Source organism: Aulostomus chinensis, chromosome 4, assembly GCF_037954235.1.
Source record: "Aulostomus chinensis isolate RoL2024-O1b breed Wild chromosome 4, RoL_Achi_v1.0, whole genome shotgun sequence".
NCBI lineage: Eukaryota > Metazoa > Chordata > Actinopteri > Syngnathiformes > Aulostomidae > Aulostomus > Aulostomus chinensis.
Genome location: NC_141323.1, coordinates 24,590,703 through 24,615,377, shown reverse-complemented (window position 1 = coordinate 24,615,377; position 24,675 = coordinate 24,590,703). Strand labels below are relative to the sequence as shown.

The 24,675-nt window shown below is 43.0% G+C and overlaps 1 long non-coding RNA gene and 3 other non-coding genes across 4 annotated transcripts; 1 reads left to right on the top strand and 3 right to left on the bottom strand.

The window, feature by feature from the left end:
* Positions 1 to 785: 785 nt before the first annotated feature.
* On the bottom strand, positions 786 to 10,055 carry LOC147264005 (uncharacterized). The gene is made up of 3 exons (XR_015112645.1): positions 9,989 to 10,055; positions 5,015 to 5,406; positions 786 to 1,104 (listed from the first exon to the last, which is right to left on the bottom strand). It is a non-coding gene; the product is annotated as an uncharacterized LOC147264005 (long non-coding RNA).
* Positions 3,082 to 3,154, bottom strand: trnar-ucu (transfer RNA arginine (anticodon UCU)). The gene has a single exon. It is a non-coding gene; the product is annotated as a tRNA-Arg (tRNA).
* trnas-gcu (transfer RNA serine (anticodon GCU)) lies at positions 6,534 to 6,615 on the top strand. Its single transcript has one exon. It is a non-coding gene; the product is annotated as a tRNA-Ser (tRNA).
* A 10,510-nt stretch (positions 10,056 to 20,565) lies between the features above and the next one.
* trnas-gcu (transfer RNA serine (anticodon GCU)) lies at positions 20,566 to 20,647 on the bottom strand. The gene has a single exon. It is a non-coding gene; the product is annotated as a tRNA-Ser (tRNA).
* Between the last annotated feature and the right edge of the window lie 4,028 nt (positions 20,648 to 24,675).

Genomic DNA, 24,675 nt, shown 5'->3' with positions numbered 1-24,675 from the left:
AAAAGGTCCAGACCCCTGGATATGGTGGTTCCTACCTAAACGTAGATTCTGTCAGCTCATGTTTTGAAATCAACTCACCATGAACACAAGTAGATTTCAATGGACTGCAAATGTGTCTCATTTAATGGTAAACATGTCAAATATAAATTCCATCACCTGAGGAGGTCTGCTGCTGGAATTAAGCTCCAGATATTCACAAGATATTCTAGATCTTAAAATAAAGCATTTTTACATTTGATTTATTTTTCATTAGCCTGCTTCATGTGGTGTGATTTTATGCATCTTATATTAAATAGAGCTTCTTCAATGATAGTCCCTGAGGATGTTGGATGATATAAAAAGATGATATAAAAAGAGTGTCGTGACTTGATAAACTGGTGATGACGGCGTATCTTTAGAATGTTTTATCCAGTTGTTACTCTGGGCTCCACTCGTTGTATTTTTGTCTCATCCAACGAGAAACGATCAGTCTCAGGTTTAAGCTCATCAATGAGTTCTTGTGGATCAGTGGCTTGCATGCATGAATGAGTTGGAACACTTCTTGGAAATTAAAGAGGATTTAATACAATTAAGAAAACACTTAAGACAGAGTGATAATTCCAGCAGAGTAATGAAGGCACTTATTGAGTAGCAGGGATGAATTAGCCTCCATTTATCTGAGCTTCAAGTAGACGGCAAAGAGGCAGGTGGAAAGGTGTGTAGGATGAACGATAGTGACCTCCAAACAAATGAAGAGGACTGAGTGGAGGCTGACCAGCTCTACGGAGTCAGGCGGAGTTTGGCAGTGAGACAGGAGTCCAGGCCTGAATAGGTGAAAACCAACGTAACCGGCTGACGTTCTCAGCTGGATTCTCCCATCGATGTACGATGCCTCTCCAATGAACTGGAGGGAGGACGGCTTCCAAAGCCTCCACCTCGTCGACCGTGGCTCCCGCTGACATTCGCTCGATGAAGAAGGGAAGCACGTTGATTCGCTACCCTCTGGTCTCAGGCTGCTGGCTGCCTCGACTAAGCTGCTCTTCTCCAACACAAAGGTGGCTTCTCTCTGCTGGTCAGGATGGAGATTCAAGGCTCACAGGAGGTCAAGAGTGTAGCGACCGTGAGCTGAGATTGATGATGAATGACAAAAATAGAAAATAAAAAAAAAAAATTAGTGGAATAGAAAAGAAAAGGGGGAGAGCCGGACCAGCTGCTCTAGGAGCTCAAGCACAAAGGGCAGAAACAAGAAGCACTGAAGAGAGCGCCAGCAGTGGATGGTGTCACCACTGATATAGTAAACTGGTCTGCCTCAGAGCAGTGACCTTTGACCTGTGTGGGGTTGTTGGCCAATCAGCACACTTTGCTGTCTTCAGTCCTTCTCAGATATCAACAAATGAAGCTGGTTGAACAGACAGCAATCATCATCACTCAGAGACATCACCTGGAGAGGAAGACTGCTCAGAGTTCTGACAATGACAGTGAAGAGGCAAGGAAAGATGGACAACCACAGACAGTGAAACATTCGGAACATCATGTTTATACACGTGTGTGTGTGTGTGTGTGTGTGTGTGTGTGTGTGTGTGTGTGTGTGTGTGTGTGTGTAAGAATCAGAATCTTTTCTTTTTGCTATACGGGGGGGGGGGGGTACAGTGAAAATAGTTAGATAGAGCGCTCTTCCAGAGCAACCGTGCACCACAGAATGCAGATACAAAGAAAAGATCCAAAAGATAAAAGATAAAAGCAAGATAAAAGACACTGTTAGAACAGAAAGATCCATAAACCCACCAACCAGAGGTGTGTCTGGTACAGATGTGGAATTATTGGCTCACACAATGTTGAGGCAACTGGGAAGAAGACAAACAAAAAAGGCTTGTGTGATTCAGACATTCATCAAAAATGGTCCTGTAGAACTGTTCAATGTGTCATGACTTCTATCCATTTTCTTCTGCTTATCCTGTTCAGGGTCATGGAGGGGGTGGAGCCTATCCAAGCAGCTTTTGGGCGACAGGCCGTGTTCACCCTGGACAGGTCACCAGTCCATGACAGGGTTAACACATCCACAGACAAACATTCAAAGCCAGACTCAGGAGGATCTCTCCACCCTACAGACTGTAAAGGAATCATCAAAGATGGCAGTTGGAGTTCTGTGGATCTGTGCTGGATTCCTCGTCCTCACGGACCAGAAGTCTGTCTGAAATACTACACTGATTGATGATCTTTACATGAATCTGTAAATGCTTCTAAAATTAAGAGAAAAAAAATCCTATCTTCTTCATGTCTCAAGCCAAATCACATCAAGAGTTCTTTTATGATAATTTTTTTAACCGGACGTCTGCTTTGACTGGTTGGTTGTTGAAAGAGAGCAGGATAGGACAGACAGCAGAAGACAAATATAGAGAAGAAAAGACAAAAGACAGAGAGAAAGGAGGGAGAGAATGACAAAAAGATGGGAACAAGATGAGGGAGAAAGACAAGCAGAGAGAAAGACAGAGGGACAGGGGGATGGAAGACAGACACACAACCAACAACAGCAACAGCAGCAGCAATAATAGTAAACTAGCTGCCAATGATAACGTCTCCTGGTCACTGAAGCAATCAACTTCAGCATAATAGGAGGCTTGAAGAGCCAGGAAATAAAATATAAGCACAATACTGATGTGAATGTCAGTGCAATACTGAGAACACTGATATGTAGACGACTAGTAGGGGCAGTGCAGTGGTTGGCACTTTCACCTGGCCCTGTGATGGACTGGCGACCTGTCCAGGGTGAACCCCTCCTCTTGTACTGAGGCTGCTGGGACAGGCTGCAGTTCCCTCTGAGACCCTGAACAGGAAAATCTGTAGAAAATGGATTGATGGATGGAGTTTGCTGTGTTTAGAGGGATTTTCCTGTTTCTCTTGATCACTTCTTCAATCTGAAAATACTTTCCAATTGAACAGTTAGAAAAATTTAACTTTTTGCAAAATGGGGGTTGCCGGTTCTTCACATTTGACCTGCAGGAACAGTCTCAAGACAAGAACACTTCTACTTTTGGTGATGACAGTTTGTTCAACACTAAACTTCATCCAGTACCATGTTGTCAAACACTGGAACAACCACAGCACCTGAACAGGGACCTGAACCCTGGACCCTCAGATTAGAAGTCTGATGCTCTACCGTCTGAGCTACTCAGGCTCTCGCTGCAGCATTTAGACAGGAAAAGAAACACCTGTGAAGGTCAAACTGCTGCTTTCTTGACTTGTTCAATCCTCCATGTTAAAGTCCACCATGCTTTTGATTGGCTCTGATTCTCTGTGGCAAAATCCAACAAGAGGCTCCAAAAATGTCTTGAATGTCATAAGAATACACAGGACAAGATGTTAGTTTCCTTCATGTCTGCAGTTCCTCCACTGGAAAGTAAAGTCAATGCTGTTCCTCTGCTGAAACCTGGGATCGGACCAGGGACCTTTAGATCTTCAGTCTAACGCTCTCCCAACTGAGGTATTTCAGCTCTGAGTGAGGGCCCTGCTTCTCTCATTTTATAATCTCTTCCACTCTCACTAGAACTTAGAGAGGATTTGAGCTTCTGAAGTCATGACACATTGAACAGTTCTACAGGACCATTTTTGATGAATGTCTGAATCACACAAGCCTTTTTTGTTTGTCTTCTTCCCAGTTGCCTCAACATTGTGTGAGCCAATAATTCCACATCTGTACCAGACACCTCTTGTTGGTGGGTTTTATGGATCTTTCTGTTCTAACAGTGTCTTTTATCTTAAATATGCCACTTTCACATGAAAACATCAATAACAGGACAATATCAAAACTATTATTGTGGTTGTTGCTTTTGTTGGTTGTGTGTCTGTCTTCCATCCCTCTGTCTTTCTCTCTGCTTGTCTTTCACCCTCATCTTGTTCCCATCTTTTTGTCATTCTCTCCCTCATTTCTCTCTGTCTTTTGTCTTTTGTTCTCTATATTTTTCTTCTGCTGCTCCAGGATCAGCTTCTATCACTCAGTGGTCCAGAACCATTATGAAGCCTGATCATGAATGTGAGCCCAGCTCTTGGAACAGGCCTGCTGCCACCACAACTAAGATCCTGCAGGTCACTAGAAACTCCAGTGTCCAGCTTACAAGTGGACTTTCCTCTGATCTGTGGTGGTGCTGAGTTTAGCAAACATCTCCAACAAGAAGATGAAGGAGGCCATCAACTCCTCCAAGCTCAACATCTATACTGGCTTTACTGGGAGATCAGGAGGTCAAATCAGATCTCCACCCTCCACCTCAGATGGTTTCTACTCACAGAGATGAGGGACCAGTTCAAACCAGTTACCTGGAGCTCCCTTAAGCCATTGTCCCCCCCCCCCCCCCCCCCCCACACACACACACACAGCCTGTCTTTGGTATAAAATGGTCTGTCAAGTTCACGTTGGAAGATTTCTCTGACTCCATTGTGAATAAAGAGATTCTTCATCTGACACCTGAGTCTTGATCCACTGATTCCTCTGATCCACCTCTTTCTGCTCCAACAAGGCTGACATGGATCAGGTGGGTCCATGTCATCCAATCAGTAGGTTTCTCCTCTCAATTAATTTTCTTCATCCCAGTTTAGATTGATTCTTCTCAGCCTCATGAAGGAGCATCTGATCAGGTGTTTGACTGCTTGTTGGTTGTAATTCCATAGATTTTAATCTCAGATGTTATAGAATTAATAAGAACATCTTAAAGACCTTTGTCCAACACTTGAAACTCACCTGTCTGTCGAGGCCCAACTGGCCTTTGGTAGTGAGGTGGTGGATGCATGTGTATGAAATGAGGCTCGTGTTGCTGTGAGGAGCCACTAGAGGGAGACACCTGTCGTTCCTCCCAGCTGACAATGAGGCTTCACAGCTGCATTTGAAGCTGTCCTTTATTAGTCACAACTGTCTTGAGCTCAGGAGCCAAACTCACCGCAAAAATATGCAAGTGGCTTTGGACAAAAGCGTCTGCTCAATGAAATTGTAGGATTATAGAATTCTATAAATGTAGAATATAATTGTAGAAATGCTCTCTCTCACCATCCCCAATGTCTGTGCCAGGGTCTCTGGCCAGTGGTCAATGGCTCCTATCACCTGCCCAGGATGGATCCAGCTTGCTTGTCTTTGTAATTCTGCACTTATTAGAGACCTGGAAACAAAGGAATGCTGAAAAAGAGAAAATAGGACCTCAAACAAATGGGCTTGTGACATAATTTTAAAGAGTTGTGTCAATGTGAATCTTTTACAAATGTGTGTGTGAATGTGGTTGTTGTGGCCGAGTGGTGAAGGCGATGGACTAGAAATCCATTGGGGTCTCCCTGCTCAGGTTGGAGTCCTGCCAACAACGTTAAAGTGTTGATGTTCTGGAGGAGACAACATCTGATCTTTGTTAGATCCACGAGTCAAAGGTTTTCTTGAAAGGGCTGCAGCAGCTGAGGATGAGGGAGAGACAGAATTACAAACCATCTTCGTGAGGACATTTTGAAAAATGATGACATTTTGCCACAGTTATTATTGACTTGGAACACTGCAAAAATATCCCCTCTCCAAAAACCCTCCTCTTCAACTTTGTACCCAAGTTGTCTCCTCATCAGGCACCACAGTGTCCAGGATGTTCAGTCAAAAAGTCATTAATGATTTTAAAAATGTCCATCAAACACAAAATAAGGCTTCAAATAGGTAAAATCACCATCTGTAGACTGGACCAATATGCTGATGTGATCCTTTGATTAGTTTAGGATCAGTCAGAGATCAAAGACTGAAGCAGGAGATCAATGCTCAGAACCCAGAGATCAAAGACAGAATTCAGACATCAGAGACAGAATTAAGACATCAAACACATACCTAGGCTCCACCCCCCCCAGACAGTTTCCATGTAAGTCGTAAGTTTTATTTTTAAAGCGCCAAATCACAACACATGTCATCTTCTTTTTATTCTTTTTATTAAAGATTGAAGCTCCATACAAGACAGTTTGTAGACAAGAACATCACAACCTGGGAAGCTTTCACTTCTTTTGATGGGCAGCTTTGATTTCAGGTTCTACCTCTGTAAAATTGAAAGTAAAGTAAATGAAGCACCTGTGAAGGTAAAACTGATGATGTCATGACTTGTTCAGTCCTCCAACATTAAAGTCCAACAAGCTTTTGATTGTCTCTGATTCTCTGTGGCAAAATCCAACAAGAGGAAACAGAAAATCTTGAGGTTGTCTCACTTTTTTTTTAAAAGAAACTCTGCATAGGACATGGATAGGATGCTTGTTTCCTTGGATGAAAAAGTCTGGTACTCTCATCTTCTTAAACATTTACTTGTTCAATCAGGACAAGAGAATCTGAGCTTGGATGTCATTTTGTAGTAAAAGGTGAATTAAACTTGTAAACATCAGCTGGTGTTCACTCTGATGATGTGTCGATGGTCTGTATTCTGCCTTCTGTAGCACGATGCTGCTGGGAAGAAGCCTGATTATGTCAGAGTTGTGTTCAGTGGCTCCTGCTGGGTCCATTTCTGACAAATAGGCTCCAAAGAGTTCAGGTGTTTAAAAGCTCAGGGTTGCTGTCAGCAGACGAGGTGGCCGAGTGGTTAAGGCGATGGACTGCTAATCCATTGTGCTCTGCACGCATGGGTTCGAATCCCATCCTCGTCGTGAGCGACTCTGGTTTCTACTCCTAGATTATGGAATTACTGTGAGGCTTTTAACTGACACAGATACCAGTTGAGTCAACTTCCCTTTCACAACCTGACTAAAACAACTCAGACACCCAGAGCTCACATGTCAATCACCTCTGTAGAAGGTCCCGCCCCCACAGAGCTATAAATCCTCCCATCAGTGAAGAAAACTGAAGACGCCTCTTGGATGAGAGCTGAAGCATCTTCAAGAAACCTGAAATAGTCCACTTGGTACATTTAAATAATCCTACAATTTCTTTCAGCTTTTGTCCAAAGCCACGTGCATGTATCACATGTATATAATATATATGTGATACTCTTTCATCTACTCATGAACCAAAAATGCAGTCTAATACCAGTAAATTTGTGCAGAAAAATGTCATTTGTGCTCCTTCTTTTATTTATTTGTTTATTTAGTATTTTTTAATGTATTTTCTTTCAATTCACATTTTGTCCATTAACTTCATAATCACTCTTCTCAGTCGCCATCTCATCACATGACTAAAGTTTGGGTTCTGTATTGGTGGTAAAATATCCTTCCATGCCCCTCACTAGTTTGCACACAGAAAAGCATATTTTACTGGTTTCAAATCTCATTTATCACTTCTCGGCTGGACTACTGCAACTCTCTCCTGTCAGGATGTCCTAAATACTCTCTAAAGAGTCTCCAGCTGGTCCAGAACGCTGCAGCGAGGGTTTTGATGGGAGTTAAGAAGAGAGAACACATCTCTCCCACTTTAGCTTCTCTCCACTGGCTTCCTGTAGGATCTAGAATCGACTTCAAAGTCCTTCTGCTGACTTATAAGGCTCTCAATGATAAAGCTGCATCGTATTTGAAAGAGCTCATTAGTCCCTACTGTCCGACCAGAGCACTCCGCTCCCAGAATGCAGGTCTTTTAGTGATTCCCAGTATCAATAAAAACAGACTGGGAGGTAGAGCCTTTAGTTACCGGGCTCCTCTACTGTGGAACCAGCTCTCTCCATGGGTCAGAGAGGCAGACACTTTAACTACGTTTAAGTCCAGGCTGAAGACCTTCCTCTATGACAGAGCCTTCAGCTAGGACTGGTTCAGGTAGCTCTGAACCATTGATAGCTATGCTGCTACAGGCTTAGACTGCTGGGGGACACATCAGGTTACATGGAGCCCTTCCCTCCTCTCCTCTCCTCTCCCCCTCTCTCCTCCTCTCCTCCCTGCACATTTTTGGAACTGTCACTACCACTACTTGTTGCACTTTGTAGTTTGGCCTTGGTGTCTCGCAGTCTCTCTGTGTTTCCACAGATCCACCAGAGCCCCAACCGCCGATTGCATCGCCCCCCCCCCCCCCCTTATTCCCTACTGTTACACCGGCCTGCGCTCCCCTTCCATGAACCAGTCTGCCATCCAGTCCCCCATCAAGCTGGCTTGCTCTCCCTTCCTCCCCTACCAGAAGCTTCCTTCTTCAGCTGTTATTAACATTTCCGTGTTTCCCACATTTTGCATTGTAAACTGTTTTCTTGTCTGTAGCAACATCTACTGCACGTCTGTCCGTCCTGGGTGAGGGATCCCTCCTCTGTTGCTCACCCTGAGGTTTCCCAGATTTTTCCCTGTTAAAAGGGTTTTCTATGGAGTTTTTCCTCAGTCGATGTGAGGGTCTAAGTGCAGAGGATGTTGTTATGATGCCATGTGAAGCCCTTTGAGACAAACTGTTTGAGAAAACGGGCTCTACAAATAAAATTGCCTTGCCTTGCCTAGCGTGTTCTCTCACTTAAACCAGCTGTGGCAGCTTTCATCATGTAATTGATTTTAAAATATAAATATGGAACAGAACCATTGGAATAAGATGTCAGGACATTTGAAGGAATGTAAATCTCCTGTTGAAATGTTGCAGTGTGCAGCTGAGGCTCTCTGGCAGTGGCACAAGGAGCCACAATGGCAGAACCTGGACCCTCCTGGAGGAGAACCAAAGGTGAGGGCCTTCTTGGCTCCAGATTGATGGAAATCAAGTGTCTGAGGCTGTTAGCAGCCATGAAGTTGATCTGGTTGGGCACTGGTATTTTTTCTTGCTGCAGCTCAGGAGTGATTCAGGAGAAGAGTTTCAGAACAGCCAAGGTTGGGGACTGGAATTTTAAAATTTCCTCTGGAACCAGACAACCTTGGGAGGTAAAACCTCCAATCATAGCCACTCAGATGCAGCAGCAGAAAGAAGCTGTCATCTACCCTGACAGTCAGAGCATCAAGTCAAGAAAACATCAACCATCTTGTAGTTCCAAACCTTCACCTCTCAGATTCAGCTACTTCTTATTGTGGGACTTTAAATTTGAACACAATGGAATTTGGACAAGGAGTTTTCCTTCAAGTCCAAACATCATCGTCCAGCCTCCAACCAGAGGTCCATCAGTTATCATGGGAGCCACATGTGGAGTCTGGAGTCTTTTCTAGAATGTGACGGCAATGACAGTCCTGCCAAGTGACATCACTGACATGAATGGATGACTTCAGTCACGTGACTGAAGTGCTATGGTTCTTCTGATGAAGGGCGGCATGATGTTTGCTGTCTCAGGCTCCACCAAATGTCCTCTTCAGGACGCCACAATGTGTCCTCTTCAGTGCTCCATCTTCCCTGCATCAGAGACACAAGGGTTTCTCCTGGTGCCGACCCGATCATCCTTCTACCGAATGGTGAGGCGATGGATCCTCAGAGGACGCTTGGATCCTTCTTCTCATCAGTGCCACAGTTTTTCATGGAGGGAACAACAGGAGCTTTTTAGTCATGTTTTGCTTGGTGTTTCCTGCTCAGAGCATCAGGATCTGTGACGCCATCTTGTGGTAGTGGGTCATCATCTTGTTGTGTGATAGTGGATTCATTCATCTGCTATTTCAACACATTCAAGTTCATTATCCCTACATGTCAAAATACATTTGGTGTGGAGTTTTACTTTCTGGCCTCAATCATAATGTGTGCATTTATTCTTCATGAACATTTCTCAGCTTTGTAAGTTTATGATATTTTTTCTTCCTCTGTTTTCTATTCCATTGTTGTTGATGATTCTATTGCAGGTTTGAGTTCCCTGTTGACTGAAGCAGAAACAGGAACAAAAAGCTGGAGGTGGTCAGAGCTCCAAGTTGGGACGCTGATATTAAAGTAGGAGATGAACACATCCAGGTTAGCCATCACTCTCAGAACCTGCTACTTTACCTCTTCAGAATGTAGCAGCATAGCATAGCTTCATCTCACCAGTTAGTGGCCCACTTTGATGTCTGGGATATGAGGTTAAAGGTTCTTTACAGCTCTGAATGAAGGGTTTATAAAGTGTTAACAATGCCATGAATAACACAAGCATTCAGTAATCCTTGATAAAAGGAGACTCACCATCAAGTTGGACAAGTTGAAGAACAAAAGGACTTCTCCACGATCACATTTATCCTCTCTCTCTCTCTGCGTGGACACAACAAATGAGCTGGTTCAGAGACACGAGGCAAAAAAAGCTGGATGAACTCTTCTTCATTCCAAAAATGACTTCACCCTTGAACACTGATGTCAGGTCATTTTATAGGGTCCTCCATTTTTTCATTTATGTGACGTTGCATATTGGGAAATAATTAATTATAAAAAAAAATACTATATTTTGATGAAAACTATATTTGATCAGCAAAACTACATCGGGTCAAATAAATCCATCGTTAGTGACGGTGTTACTAATTTTAACTTAAGTGCTCTGGTGCTGATTGCCTCATTAAGATCTTCATGAAGAAATAAACTGAGATTTGTAAAAAAATTTTTTTTTTTTTTTACAGAGTTGGCAGTTGTCTGAGCATGGAATCTTTCTTTGTGTTGAGAACAAACCCTCAAAGCCTTCATGTTTCAGTTTGCTTCACAGCTAACAGACAAACACCTCTGAGCCTGGTTCTGGTAGTCCAGGTTTAAACACCAACACAAGGATTTTATGCTGATTTCTTCACATGCAGCTGAAATCTAGACTTCAAGTGTTCATGTGAGGTTACAGCTTCACGCCTATTTAGTTTTCAACAAATATTAAGTCACTTTAATGCATTGAGCTTACAAACGAACTTTAGTCTCAGTAGCTGAATCTGTTAGGGGGAAGGCAGTGTGGACCGGCAGGAGCCTCCTACAAAATGCAATGGAGAGAAGAAGAAATCCTGAGGAGTCGCTATGAGATTGAAGTGTTAAAGACGTGGCTCCTTTGGTGGCGATAGGATTTGAGCTATTGACTCTATTTTTAGTTTATTTCAATGTTATTGCAAACATCAGCTGCTCACTTATCAGCTAGCAAGTAAACAACAGTATTGTTCAGTGTGCTAGCTGAAGTAGACCGAGCGGTCAGTTGAGTCTTTATTTCCATGTGTGCTCATGGTAGCAGGGGTTTAGATTTCTAAATGTAACCCTTTTACCACCGGCTCCAATATTAAAACCCACCTTAGGCTTACAGGGAACACTTTAACTCATTTCAAATATCTTGTATGGTAAAAGTCCCATCTGGAATAATTAATATCAATCTAGGGCAATGTATGATTCTCACTCTTAAATATTCAACTGGAGGCTATGGGGAGTACACTTGACCTTTAAACTCTGCTGTAAAGCTTCAGTAACAACACACAAATTCAATGAAACAACACAAGATTTCAGTTTAGAAAATGTATTAAAGGCTTGCAGAAAAACACATTCAAACCTTGAATAAACAAGACTATAGAAAATAAAAAGAAGAACCCCGGGGTATATTGTTTGTCTCTTTCAACTGTCTAATTTTATTTCGAGTGCACTCATGTTTACTTTCGTTGGCGCGCTTTAGTTGGAGCTCATGATGGAAACCTTTACCAGATCCCCCCGTGTGTCGGTGAAGTCAACAATACCGGACCGCAGCCGATGAATCCCTCGCTCGTTATGGCAGCAACCGTCCCGCTCGCAGCAGCCCGCAGCAACAGACCTCCGTGACTCGGCAGCAGCGGCACATCCTCCGTTAACGACTCTCTCCCGAGGCGACTATCCGAAGCTCCTGTCCCGTCCTTGCAGCGGCGTCTCCCTTCAGCGTGGACAGCGTTAGCCTAGCTCCCGCTAGCTTCTGTAACTGGACTTGCCTGGTGCTCAACAAAACACAATCGGTGGCGGAGAATCCGACTCACGCACTCCGATCACGTCGGTCAATTACAGTTCACAGTCCGTTACCGATAAAAACTCCTCTCCGACAACACACAGTCTCCAAACTCCGATAACGTTACGCCATTACACGATGCTCCTTCTTCCTCGCGCGCGTTTCTCCCGGAAGTGTAAACACTAAAGGTCATGAACTCACGCACGTAACCTAACGTAATAGAATTACTTCAACATTTTTTAAAGACATTCACACCCCATGAAATGATGTTTTTTTTGAAAGTTACTAATTTTAAACAAATTTTATACATTTTAATATCTTCTTCATAACAAATACTAATTTATGTAAATTTTAGCTTAACCATGAACTGGTATTTTATTCTTAACTTATTCCTATGAAAATCATGAAATAAATACCACTGATTTATCGGAGTATTACATAAACCTAGGATTAAATTAAAGCTGCAGTCAGCGTTGTTTGGGCCTGAGCCTCCTCCCGCCCACCGGGGCCGAGCAGCAGGGGTCGTCCTGAATCCAGTGATGAATTTTATGAAAGTCTTGGGACTTGTACACTGCAAGCAATTGCTGTATGTTGGCCCTGCGATGGACTGTCGAACTGTCCAGGGTGAACCCCGCCTCTCGCCCGTTGATGCTGGGATAGTCTCCAGCCCCCCCGCGACCCTTAATAGTAAGGAATAAGCGGAAGACAACCATGGACGATAAAGCCTTAAGTAGCGAGTAAGGCGATTGTTAGGTACCTGAAGCTGGTAGACTTTAGCTGAAGTTAATGCTAATGCTACCTGACATTCTTGCTAGTTTATGAACTTTAATGGCAGGAGAATAAAGGGAACTATGTTCTTTTTCTGTACTGCATCAAACATGGAGGTGAGTTTAGTGTCATTTTGTGTATAAAATACTATCACAACATACAGACACAAGGTTTGATGAAACTTCACTATTTGAGGACATTTTTTTCAATATATTTTTTCTTTTTTTGGGGGGGGGGGGTGAATGTCCTTTATTATTTTGTTTAATTGTTGCTTTTCTTTTCCTGATAGTTCATGGTAGCATTATCAGCTTTAGTCAGTAGAGGGCAGTATGCCCCCTATTGTTGTTTAGTTTGATGTGTCAAATTAATTTGACCTTGTCTGCTGCCTCTTGCAGGTTTCAACTTGAATGAGAAAGTTTTTTATTATCCACCAGTAGCGGCTGGCTCATAGGGGGCGCTGGGGCGCCGCCCCACCAGATGTGGAGAGGAAAATCTCTACATGTATTTATACATATATATGTGCATATGTTTACAATTTTTAGCGTCAATGTCAGCCTTACTTAATTGTGTGTGTCTACATGCAATATGGGTCATTTAAACAAAATTTACGCCAACTGACTCATTCAATTAATAGTGAATTTACTCTGATAGACTGTATAATTTGTCTTTAGGGGCGCTTGTCAGACCTGCAATTAATTAGCCAATCCTGTATGGTTGCTAGGGAAAAATAATGAATAATTGGCCAATCAACATCGCCAAATTTAACGGCGTAGGGGCGCCGGAAAAGTCGCCCCTACGCCAACGTAAAATGCGTGAAGGTTTGGATTGCGAAAGCTAGCTGAGGAGCCCGCGATATTCTTTTTGCGTAGTGAGATTCCCAGATTTCCGATGCCCTACGAAAAAAAATACCGCGAGAAGTGAGTGAGAGAGAAAATGGCGACAACAACGATCGAAGTTCAAGAGCAGAAGTTTCCACCGATTTCGGTGAGATCCCTTTTAAATTTCCCTTTTGCGAGGAGGACCATGGCGGAAAAAATCCGCGTTAAGGAGCTGGGACCGGACAAGCCTGAAATCAACATCCAGCAGCAGTCCAAGGAAAAGGCTAAATCCTACAATAGGACTTTTTGCCGGAGCTGGTTTCAGCGCAAGCCGTGGCTGACGGGTTGTGGAGCAGCCAACGCACTTTTTTGCTTCCCCTGCATCCCTTTCAGGAGTGACCGGTGTGATTCAGCATGGACACAGACAGGAATCACTGACCTAAAGCACCTCTCCGAGCGGATTAAGAAACACGAAAGAGCGAAAATTCACATGGAAAACTGCGTGAAGCTAGCGGTTCTTGGGAAGATTAGCATAGCAACGCAGCTCGATGACAGTCACCGCATCGCTGTAAGGAAGCACAATGATGAGGTAGATAAGAACCGTAACATCTTATCTAAGATAATTAACTGTTAAATTCTGTGGTGCTTTTGAACTGGCTCTGCGGGGACATGACGAAAGTGATTCCTCTGACAACGCTGGAATATTCAGAGGTCCAGTTGACTTGATGGCATCCATTGATCGGTACTTGAGGGAGCACCTTGAAAATGCAACCGTTTTTAAAGGCACCTCGAAGACAGTACAGAACGAGCTCCTGGACTGTATGCTGGCAGTTTTGAGAGAACAGATCCTGGATGAAGTTAAATCGGCAGACTTTTTAGCGATCCAGGCTGATGAAACTACTGACGTTTCAACACAGTGTCAGTTAGTCTTAGTTCTGAGATACATTGACGACCGCCACAATATTCAAGAGCGGTTCTTTGAATTTTTGAAGCTGCCCAACACCTGTGCGGATGCAATAGCCAGTGCCTTATTGGAGAGGCTGCACAGCATCCTTTCTGAGGGACAAGAAAAGAAGCTGATTGCCCAGGCCTGTGATGGGGCAGCTGTGATGAGGGGTGCCAAAGGAGGAGTGCAGCGAAAGGTACAAGACATCTATCCAAACGCTCACTATGTTCACTGCTATGCCCATCAGTTAAACCTGATACTGCAGCAAGCAACCTCCCACATCCCTCAGATCAGTCACTTTTTTTCTGACATGGGGGGATTTGCTTCTCTTTTCTCTAAGTCAAGCAAGAGAACTGCAGTGCTTGATGAGATGGTTGCGCACCGACTTCCAAGTGCATCATCAACACGTTGGAACTTCAACAGTCGTGTTAACACAGTTTATGAGCACAAGAAGGATCTGGTGAATTGCTTTCAGGCTATCTGGAACAGTGAAGGGTTTGATAGCCAGACAAAGAGAGAAGCTGGTGGCTATGTGAGAATGCTGGAAGATGAAACTTTTTGTTTTTTACTGGCCCTGTTCCACAAAATCATGCCACATGTGGACATCCTTTACAACCAGCTGCAGAAGAGAAACATTGATGCTGTCTACATGGCAGGAGTCACCCAGACATTCATTGACCACATGCAGGCTATCAGGTATGCTAAATTAATTAATTTGTAGCCTAACCTCAATTTCTCTGTATATGTAGACTTAAATGCTTATATATCATCTTATTTAAAGAATTGATTTATCTGTATAATATAATTGACAGTAATGATATCCACCTTTGGTTTTGTTAATGTATCCCTAACCAGTTTTTAGAACTTACTCATGAAACTTATGTGTTGGGTCAGGGAGGATGTGCCTACTCTGGCTGAGGATGAGGAGTTCAGGGGACCTGCTCAGGAGCCACCCGCAAAGAGACGCAGAACCTTGGGAGAAGACACACTGCACCATTTGGCACTGGAGGTAAGAACTTGCTTCTTAGTGTGATTTGAATCACATTATTAAATAAAATCAAAATAAGATGTTGGCCATATGATACAGTGGTCCAGACTTAAATGTATATTGTTTTATGATGATATGAATCATTACAGTATGTTTATTACATAATATAGGCTAGCTCATCAGGTCAATGTATTAAGACAAGTGAAGATGCAATAATTCCTATTTTGTATAATTATATCATTGCATAGGTATGTGACACCATTGTGAGCCATGCCAAGGAGAGATTTAGTTTCACCAAGCATCTTGTCAGCGCCACACTCCTGCAAGGAGACCTGTTCCCACAGCACAGCCGAAAGTTCCCAGATTCAGCACTGAAAACCACAGTGGAAGCCTATCCCTCATTGGACAAGGCCAGACTTCAAACAGAGCTGTCTCTGATCTACGGGAACGAAGAGTTTCAGAGTTGCAGTGGTGCACTGGCTCTCTATCAGGTTTTGATGGAAAATAACCTTCAAGACACGTTCACTGAAACTGTAAGTCTGCTCAACATCCTCATCACCACACCAATGACAACGTCAGAATCTGAGAGGTGCTTCTCCACTTTGAAGAGGATAAAAACTTTTCTTACAAATACCATGGCACAAGATCGGCTCAACGCTCTGGCTATGCTCTCCACTGAGAAAAAACTGACACGAAACATTCCTGGTTTCAACACCAGGGTCATTGAGAAATTTGCCTCCCAGAAAGAGAGACGAGCAAAGTTCCTGTACAAATAACTGCTGAATTCAAACACACACCCAGAAAGACTGAAACAAATAGACAGAGAGACAGAGGGACAGAGACAGGTAGACGAAGAGAGAAAGAGAGACGGACACAAAGAGAGAGAGACAGAGAGAGACACACACACTAAGAGACAGACAAACAGAGATAGAGACACAGAGAAAAGGACACAAAGACGGAGACACAGAGAAGGAGACAGAGACAGACACAGATGAACAAAGAGAGAGACAGAGAGAGAGAGACAAACACACACATTGTTGATTTGTATTGTATAGATTAAGCTCAAATCACCTTCTGTAAAGTTAACATCATTGTATAATATTTGATCGCATAAAATTTACTGTAGTTGTAAATTGTTGTTGTTTTTTTTTGTCTTTGAAACTGTCGATTTTAAGAAGGAAAGTAAATACTATTTTAAAACATTTAATAATTGTCCGGCTGCTCTTTTTGAATGATTATACTAGACTAGGCACGGAAATGTTTTTGGCACACCAGCCCCACCAAGAATTTTTTTCACCTGCCACCACTGGCTTCTGTCATTTAGTTTCCAGGAAATGTTGATGACACACTGGGATTTTTTGTTCTCCTGCTGTCACTGTCAAGTGCCAGCTTAACATGTGAGAGGTAGCAGGATCCATGCATGTGTTCATGTTTACAGCAGACAAGGAGGAAACCTTGGAGGATTTCAGGGACTTTTAGCAGTGGTTCACACTTCAGGTGTGAAAGCTTCTGAGTATAAAATTTTAAGTGAGCGAGCCAGGAGTTGAAGCTAGAATCTTCTGACAGTAGTCAGTCATGCTATCCATTGCACCACCAGCCCTGTGAAAACCTCTTCATGTTCATGTGTACTTGATTTTATAGAAAATCCAAACGATCTGGTGGCATTTTCAGGGGACACAATGGTGCAGTGGTCAGCACTGTGGCCTCACAGCAAGAAGGTTCCAGATTTGAGCCCCAATTGTGTGAGTCTGCATGTTCTCCCTGTTCCTGTGTGGGTTCTCTCTGGTACTCCAGCTTCCTCCTACAGTCCAAAGACATCAAGAGGGGACGAGGCTGATTGATACTCTAAATTGACTGTAGGTGTGGCTGTGAGTGTGAATGGTTGTCTGTCTCTGTGTGTTGGCCCTGTGATGGACTGGTGACCTGTCCAGGATGAACCCCGCCTCTTGTCCGAAGGCTGCTGGGATAGGCTCCACCCCCACACACAAACCTTGACATATAATCAGTGGAGAAAAGGAAATTAATCTACACTCATGGCTGAATCTTGAGTTTTGAGAACTTAACTGGATATAAACTCTGAGAATTCAGGGTAAGGACCAGGAGGATGGGACACAATAATAGATAGGAGGAAATGTGGAGTCTGGGTTCTTTTCTAGAATGTGAAGGCAATGACAGTCCTGCCAAGTGACATCACTGACATGAATGGATGACTTCAGTCACATGACTGGATGACTTCAGTCACATGACTGGATGACAGTGTAGATTCCAATGTAGAGGTTGGGGAAATAGTCTCTGAGAATCCAGCTTGAACCAACGCCCTCCTTGTTCTTCAAAAACCCAAACAGCGACCATCAGTCTCCCTCCAATCCTGTACTTGGGTTCAATGTTGCTGTTCCATTTAGCAGCAGTAGGTGTCGCTGTGATACCAGGTTCAGTTCAAGAGTCCCAACTCCAGCTCATGTTGGTGACCTCAGTGGCAGGGTAAAATGGCGCTTCAGTGGATCATGTGGATCAACTCATGTCTGTCCTCACTGCTCCACAGGTCTGTCAAATGTTCTGTAAAATAGTTTGACCCAGCAGAGATGCTAGATTAGGAGTTGATGGGAGTTGTTGCAGATACTAGTGTCCAAAGTCCAGCTTGAACCTAGTTTGTGCACTTATTTGTCAAGCTAGCAGAGATTCTTTTCACTGCCAAGCTAAAGTGACTTCTGTCAACAAAGGTAAACATACAAAAGGATATTTCTACTGTCAGTTCAAGATTTTTATCAAACTCCTTTTTCATTGCTTCAACCTTCCTCTTGTTGTTAGCTTTCTGTTCCCATCTCTTATGTTAACAGGTCAGTTTTGACCCTCGTCTTCAACCAGCTGTAAAATAAACTAAAAACAATTTTCTATCATCCAAGTTGTTTCCCATCTCCCGGTTACCTTGTTAGGCTTCCTTATCCATGGAAATATTGATGGGAATATTTTGTTGTGGGCCTCTGGACCTTTTTTTAGTCAGTAAACCCTCGATTTCAGTTAAAAAATGATCAAATGAACCTCAAGAAAATCATAGAAATAAACAAAAGGTTGTTGTGTTTCCTGACCATTACTGAGGGGTGTTAGAACACATCTCTGACATGGATTGGTTTGATTTATTATTCATTTTAATATTATTAACTATTGTAACATCCATGGTGTTATGGGTCAGTTTCGACCCTCATATATTTACTTCAAGAAAAAGGCAAAAAAGTCTCTTTTTTTCAGCAATAGAACTTTAATACAAACACAAAATGAAAAGCAGAAATGGAGTCACTGCAGGAACAGGAGCTCCATGGATCTCAAAGGAGTGATCACTCTCAACTTTGAGCAGTCCTGTTCAGAGTTTTCCAAAAGGGCTTTGAGAGACCAAGAGTTCCCCAGAGCTGCAAGGAGGAACAAGAAGGAGACTTGGAAAAAGAAGGGAGGGAAACCTGTTGATGTGTTATGAACTTAAGTCACATAAAGTTCTCCATTTATTGAGTTTGTATTTTAAAACTTAATTGTGCATTTCAGTGTTGAACAATAAAGAATGTGTTTATTGGTGATAAAGCATTTCAAGCTTTAAGTAGGAGGAATTGCTTTCTTGATCACCCCTTGACTAAAAACACCTACAAAATAAAACACACCACTGCTGTGGGCACCCACCTCATGGGAGTCAGGCCCCTGGTGGTCATGGCCCCCAGGAGCCGTGGTGGGCGTCCCTGATTTTCATTTCTAAAAGGTGGCAACCTGACAGCAAACAAACCCATCCTCTGAACTTGGAGTCTCAGTTGAGGCTGCATCTGAAACCAAAGACTGTGTATGAATAACTGTCAACCCACATTCTTTGTCTGGACTAAAAGTTAATTAGTTAACAGTTGGCTAAGCTACCTGTGGTCAACTACTGATTTAAAAAAGGTCCAGAGGCCAACAACAAAATTTTCAAATCATCCAGTCATGTGACTGAAGTCATCCAGTCATGTGACTGAAGTCATCCATTCATGTCAGTGATGTCACTTGGCAGGACTGTCATTGCCGTCACATTCTAGAAAAGAATCCAGACTCCACATGTGGCTCCCATGATAACTGATGGACCTCTGGTTGGAGGCTGGACGATGATGTTTGGACTTGAAGGAAAACTCCTTGTCCAAATTCCATTGTGTTCAAATTTAAAGTCCCACAATAAGAAGTAGCTGAATCTGACAGGTGAAGGTTTGGAACTCCAAGATGGTTGATGTTTACTTGACTTGATGCTCTGACTGTCAGGGTAGATGACAGCTTCTTTCTGCTGCTGCATCTGAGTGGCTATGATTGGAGGTTTTACCTCCCAAGGTTGTCTGGTTCCAGGGGAAATTTTAAAATTCCAGTCCCCAACCTTGGCTGTTCTGAAACTCTTCTCCTGAATCACTCCTGAGCTGCAGAAAGAACAAATACCAGTGCCCAACCAGATCAACTTCATGGCTGCTGACAGCCTCAGACACTTGATTTCCATCAATCTGGAGCCAAGAAGGCCCTCACTGTGGTTCTCCTCCAGGAGGGTCCAGGTTCTGCCATTGTGGCTCCTTGTGCCACTGCCAGAGAGCCTCAGCTGCACACTGCAACATTTCAACAGGAGATTTACATTCCTTCAAATGTCCCGACATCTTATTCCAATGGTTCTGTTCTATCTTTATATTTTAAAATCAATCACACAATGAAAGCTGCCACAGCTGGGTTAAGAGAGAGAACACACTAAGAGATTTGAAACCAGTAAAATATGCTTTTCTGTGTGCAAACTAGTGAGGGGCATGGAAGGATATTTTACCACCAAGACAGAACCCAAACTTTAGTCATGTGATGAGATGGTGACTCTGATTATGAAGTTAATGGACAAAATGTGAATTGAAAGAAAATACATTAAAAAAATACTAAATAAACAAATAAATAAAAGAAGCAGCACAAATGACATTTTTCTGCACAAATTTACTGGTATTTGACTTGACTATTGACTATTATATACATGTGATACATGCACGTGGCTTTGGACAAAAGCTTCAAGAAATTGTAGAATTATTTAAATGTTCCAAGTGCACTGTTTCAGGTTTCTTGAAGATGCTTCAGCTCTCATCAAAGAGGTGTCTTCAGTTTTCTTCACTGATGGGAGGATTTATAGCTCTGTGGGGGCGGGACCTTCTACAGAGGTGATTGACACATGTGAGCTCTGGGTGTCTGAGTTGTTTTGGTCAGGTTGTGAAAGGGAAGTTGACTCAACTGGTATCTGTGTCAGTTAAAAGCCTCACAGTAATTCCATAATGTAGGAGTAGAAACCAGAGTCGCTCACGACGAGGATGGGATTCGAACCCATGCGTGCAGAGCACAATGGATTAGCAGTCCATCGCCTTAACCACTCGGCCACCTCGTCTGCTGACAGCAATCCTGAGCTTTTAAACACCTGAACTCTTTGGAGCCTATTTGTCAGAAATGGACCCAGCAGGAGCCACTGAACACAACTCTGACATAATCAGGCTTCTTCCCAGCAGCATCGTGCTACAGAAGGCAGAATACAGACCATCGATACATCATCAGAGTGAACACCAGCTGATGTTTACAAGTTTAATTCACCTCTGACTACAAAATGACATCCAAGCTCAGATTCTCTTGTCCTGATTGAACAAGTAAATGTTTAAGAAGATGAGAGTACCAGACTTTTTCATCCAAGGAAACAAGCATCCTATCACTGTCCTATGCAGAGTTTCTTTAAAAAAAAAAAGTGAGACAACCTCAAGATTTTCTGTTTCCTCTTGTTGGATTTTGCCACAGAGAATCAGAGCCAATCAAAAGCTTGTTGGACTTTAACGTTGGAGGACTGAACAAGTCATGACATCATCAGTTTTACCTTCACAGGTGCTTCATTTACTTTACTTTCAATTTTACAGAGGTAGAACCTGAAATCAAAAGCTGTCCATCAAAAGAAGTGAAAGCTTACCAGGCTGTGATGTTCTTGTCTACAAACTCTGTCTTGTATGGAGCTTCAATCTTTAATAAAAAGAATAAAAAGAAGATAACACTTGTTGTGATTTGGCGCTTTAAAAATAAAACTTACGACTTACATGGAAACTGTCTGGGGGGGGGGGGGTGGAGCCTCCATCAGGTATGTGTTTGATGTCTGAATTCTTTCTCTGATGTCTGAATTCTGTCTTTGATCTCTGGGTTCTGAGCATTGATCTCCTGCTTCAGTCTTTGATCTCTGACTGATCCTAAACTAATCAAAGGATCACATCAGCATATTGGTCCAGTCTACAGATGGTGATTTTACCTATTTGAAGCCTTATTTTGTGTTTGATGGACATTTTTAAAATCATTAATGACTTTTTGACTGAACATCCTGGACACTGTGGTGCCTGATGAGGAGACAACTTGGGTACAAAGTTGAAGAGGAGGGTTTTTGGAGAGGGGATATTTTTGCAGTGTTCCAAGTCAATAATAACTGTGGCAAATATCATCATTTTTCAAAATGTCCTCACGAAGATGGTTTGAAATTCTGTCTCTCCCTCATCCTCAGCTGCTGCAGCACTTTAAAGAAAACCTTTGACTCGTGGATCTAAAAAGATCAGATGTTGTCTCCTCCAGAACATCAACACTTTAACGTTGTTGGCAGGACTCCAACCTGAGCAGGGAGACCCCAATGGATTTCTAGTCCATCGCCTTCACCACTCGGCCACAACAACCACATTCACACACACATTTGTAAAAGATTCACATTGACACAACTCTTTAAAATTGTGTCACAAGCCCATTTGTGTGAGGTCCTATTTTCTCTTTTTCCGCATTCCTTTGTTTCCAGGTCTCAAATAAGTGCAGAATTACAAAGACAAGCAAGCTGGATCCATCCTGGGCAGGTGATAGGAGCCATTGACCACTGGCCAGAGACCCTGGCACAGACTTTGGGGGGTGGTGAGAGAGAGCATTTCTACAATTATATTATACATTTATAGAATTCTACAATCCTACAATTTCATTGAGCAGACGCTTTTGTCCAAAGCCACTTGCATATTTTTTCGGTGAGTTTGGCTCCTGAGCTCAAGACAGTTGTGACTCATAAAGGACAGCTTCAAATGCAGCTGTGAAGCCTCATTGTCAGCTGGGAGGAACGACAGGTGTCTCCCTCTAGTGGCTCCTCACAGCAACACGAGCCTCATTTCATTCACATGCATCCACCACCTCACTACCAAAGGCCAGTTGGGCCTCCACAGACAGGTGAGTTTCAAGTGTTGGACAAAGGTCTTTAAGATGTTCTTATTAATTCTATAACATCTGAGATTAAAATCTATGGAATTACAACCAACAAGCAGTCAAACACCTGATCAGATGCTCCTTCATGAGGCTGAGAAGAATCAATCTAAACTGGGATGAAGAAAATTAATTGAGAAGAGAAACCTACTGATTGGATGACATGGACCCACCTGATCCATGTCAGCCTTGTTGGAGCAGAAAGAGGTGGATCAGAGGAATCAGTGGATCAAGACTCAGGTGTCAGATGAAGAATCTCTTTATTCACAATTGAGTCGGAGAAATCTTCCAACGTGAACGTGACAGACCATTTTATACCAAAGACAGGCTGTGTGTGTGTGTGTGTGTGTGTGTGCGTGCGTGTGTCCCTACTGACTGGAAACTGAATAATAACCGGACTTATTTTTGTTATTGACCAAGTCTGGGTGACTCACTAAATTCATAACTGAAGTGATTATTTAATTAATAAACAAGACATTTGTCCAAAAGTCATGATCAAATTCATGTAAAATCTGAGCAACGAGGGTTTGAAAATGTTCAAATGAGCCAAAACAATGTCCTGGGATCCAACCAGGGACCTTTAGATCCACACCAATCTTCCCTGACCTCATAGAAACTGGAACATTTCAACAAATAAATTCAAATTCAACTAAGCAGCAACTCTAGAACAGTCAGAGCACTTGCTAATTCCCCTGTTAGCTCCAGATCAGACAATGCAGGCTCACCTTCACACTTGGTTGTACGACCGTCACCAGTTGAAGCTTCTCTGGTTCAACAAACTCTGGGGACTCAAGACACAAATCAGCACCGGTGCAGGTCCAGATCCAGATGTTAGCTGATGGGGACAATGGCTTAAGGGAGCTCCAGGTAGCTGGTTTGAACTGGTCCCTCATCTCTGTGAGTAGAAACCATCTGAGGTGGAGGGTGAAGATCTGCTTTGACTTCCTGATCTCCCAGTAAAGCCAGTATAGATGTTGAGCTTGGAGGAGTTGATGGCCTCCTTCATCTTCTTGTTGGAGATGTTTGCTAAACTCAGCACCACCACAGATCAGAGGAAAGTCCACTTGTCAGCTGGACACTGGAGTTTCTAGTGACCTGCAGGATCTTAGTTGTGGTGGCAGCAGGCCTGTTCTAAGAGCTTTGCTCACATTCATGATCAGGCTTCATAATGGTTCTGGACCACTGTGTGATAGGAGCTGATCCTGGAGCAGCAGAAGACAAATATAGAGAAGAAAAGACAAAAGACAGAGAGAAATGAGGGAGAGAATGACAAAAAGATGGGAACAAGATGAGGGTGAAAGACAAGCAGAGAGAAAGACAGGGGGACAGGGGGATGGAAGACAGACACACAACCAACAACAGCAACAGCAGCAATAATAGTTTTGATATTGTCCTGTTATTGATGTTTTCATGTGAAAGTGGCATATTTAAGATAAAAGACACTGTTAGAACAGAAAGATCCATAAAACCCACCAACCAGAGGTGTGTCTGGTACAGATGTGGAATTATTGGCTCACACAATGTTGAGGCAACTGGGAAGAAGACAAACAAAAGAGGCTTGTTTGATTCAGACATTCATCAAAAATGGTCCTGTAGAACTGTTCAATGTGTCATGACTTCAGAAGCTCAAATCCTCTCTTAGTTCTAGTGAGAGTGGAAGAGATTATAAAATGAGAGAAGCAGGGCCCTCCCTCAGAGCTGAAACAGCTCAGTTGGGAGAGCGTCAGACTGAAGATCTAAAGGTCCCTGGTCCGATCCCAGGTTTCAGCAGAGGAACAGCATTGACTTTACTTTCCAGTGGAGGAACTGCAGACATGAAGGAAACGAACATCTTGTCCTGTGCATTCTTATGACATTCAAGACATTTTTGGAGCCTCTTGTTGGATTTTGCCACAGAGAATCAGAACCAATCAAAAGCATGGTGGACTTGAACATGGAGAATTGAACAAGTCAAGAAAGCAGCAGTTTGACCTTCACAGGTGTTTCTTTTCCTGTCTAAATGCTGAAGGTTGAGCCTCTTCAGCTCTGCAGCCTCCTCCAGCAGCACCCAGATCTGGAATGAGAGGAGCCAAAAAGGCTCCAGAAAAGGAGACAAGTTAGTAATACCTATGAGTATAATTAATGTATGACACATATAGGAGGAGAGAGAGGAGTAGAGAG